The 2,434-nt window shown below is 50.7% G+C and overlaps 1 pseudogene; it reads right to left on the bottom strand.

The window, feature by feature from the left end:
- Window positions 1-2,027: 2,027 nt before the first annotated feature.
- Window positions 2,028-2,434, bottom strand: part of LOC125596445 — a 4,531-nt pseudogene continuing 4,124 nt past the window's right edge.

Below are 2,434 nucleotides of genomic sequence, written 5' to 3'. Positions count from 1 at the left end.
CGTTGGTCCTTGGACTCAGCACGCTGGCCCTTCCCGTGGACTCTCAAGATCGATTGGTGGATAGTAATGGGATGATGGACGCAACAAAGCTCTGTGAAAGGAGGCTTTGATAAGTCTGGATGCTCAAGAGCTGCTTCTCATAGTACTCTAAGACTTAGAACAATAGTTTTGAGAAACTAGAAAAACTGTATTTTCATTCATAAGAGTTCAAGGGTGATTTACAAAGACAAATTAATTAAGCTTTATAAGCTCGACTACTGGGACTCTCTAACAGTCATAAATGACATAAGAAAAGAAATAAAATCAAAAATAATAAACTTGGAAGCAAAGGAATTGATGGCTCCATGAAAACTGTGTGTCTGTCAGCACACACAGGACATGCGTGGGTGTCCGTCAGCACACACAGGACATCCGTGTGTGTCCGTCAGCACACACAGGACGTCCGTGTCTGTCCGTGTGTGTCCGTCAGCACACACAGGACGTCCGTGGCTGTCCATCAGTACACATATCAGCACGTTGGTCCTTGGAATCAGCACGCTGGCCCTTCCCGTGGTCTGTTTGGGTGATTTTGGCCCACTTGGGCTGTCTGTTAAGTACACACATGACGTCCGTGGGTGTCCGCCAGCACACACAGGACGTCCGTGGCTGTCTGTGGCTGTCCTTCAGCACACACATGACGTTTGTGGCTGTCTGTGTGTGTCCGTGTGTGTCCGTCAGCACACAGGACGTCCGTGGCTGTCCATCAGTACACATATCAGCACGTTGGTCCTTGGACTCAGCACGCTGACCCTTCCCTTGGACTGTTTGGGTGATTTTGGCCCGCGTGGGCTGTTTGTTCAGTACACACAGGACGTCCGTGGGTGTCCGCCAGCACACACATGACGTCTGTGGCTGTCCATGTGTGTCCGTCAGCACACAGGACGTCCGTGGCTGTCCATCAGTACACATATAAGCACGTTGGTCCTTGGACTCAGCAGGCTGGCCCTTCCCGTGGACTGTTCGGGCGATTTTGGCCCACGTGGGCTGTCTGTTCAGTACACACAGGATGTCTGTGGGTGTCCGCCAGCACACAGGACGTCCTTGGCTGTCCGTGGCTGTCCGTGTGTGTCCGTGTGTGTCCGTCAACTCACACAGGACGTCTGTGGCTCTCCATCAGGACACATATAAGCACACTTGTCCTTGGACTCAGCACGCTGGCCCTTCCCGTGGACTGTTCGGGTGATTTTGGCCCACGTAGGCTCTGTTCAGTACACACAGGACGTCCGTGTGTGTCCGTCAGCACACACAGGAAGTCTGTGTGTGTCCGTCAGCACACACAGGACGTCCGTGGCTGTCCGTCAGCACACACAGAACGTATGTGGCTGTCCATCAGTACACATATCAGCACGCTGGTCCTTCCCTTGGCTGATTTTGGACAACCATAGACTGTCCGTGGACTGCCGATCAGTACATATATCACCACACTAACCACACATATCAGCATGCTCGTCCTTCCCATGCACTGTTCGTGTACTGATTTTGGACAACTGATGCACCATGTCAGTACACAAATCAGCACGCTGGCCCTTTCCGTGAACTGTTCGTGTACTGATCTGGACATGAGCTCGAGTTTTGATGGACAGGACTGTCCAAGTCTGTCTGATTGATGCAAACCCGAGATCTAATGAACTGATGGCCCAAGTGTATTTATGCTGGCTCGACTTTTCATAATCCCACCAAGTGTTAACATTTTTCCCTTGGTTATTACTGTGGTATGATCGAGGCCAAGCGTACTGAAGGGCAAGCGTACTGAAGCGATGAATGAAAACTCTTTTGGGTTTTAATGCTCCCATCAGGATGCTTTTGGCCGAGACTTGTGCACATTCGGGCTGAATTTCATCGGCCAATCTGAAATATTAGGGCGAGAGTGAATTTCATCAAGTAAAAATCTCGAACCTCCTCCGACGTCTTCTTATATACATGAATTTTTTTTGGGTTTTTTGTTTTTAACGTTTTGGGGCAGAACGTGTGATTGGAAAGGGGGAGGGTCGAATCTTAGTGACAAAGGGCTGAATCTCAGTGGATCATGGCAGCAAGGCCACTCTGCCACCGTCGCGCATTTAAGTCGTCTGCAAAGGATTCTACCCGCCGCTCGGTGGTAATTATAATTCAAGGTGGTCAGAACGGCGCTTCCGCCGAACGGACTTAGCCAATGACACGTGCCTTTGGGAGCCGAAGCTCCTACTGAGGGTCGGCAATCGGGCGGCGGGCGCATGCATCGCTTTTAGAGGCATTCAGTCATAATCCAGCGCACGGTAGCTTCGTGCCACTGGCTTTTCAACCAAGTGTGATGACCAATTGTGCGAATCAACGGTTCCTCTCGTACTAGGTTGAATTACTATTGCGACGCGGGCATCAGTAGGGTAAAACTAACCTGTCTCACGACGGTCTAAAC

This window comes from Brassica napus, unplaced genomic scaffold (genome assembly GCF_020379485.1).
Source record: "Brassica napus cultivar Da-Ae unplaced genomic scaffold, Da-Ae ScsIHWf_1215;HRSCAF=1739, whole genome shotgun sequence".
Lineage (NCBI taxonomy): Eukaryota > Viridiplantae > Streptophyta > Magnoliopsida > Brassicales > Brassicaceae > Brassica > Brassica napus.
The sequence above is the reverse complement of the archived record's forward strand: the minus strand, read 5'-3'. Positions and strand labels throughout refer to the sequence as shown.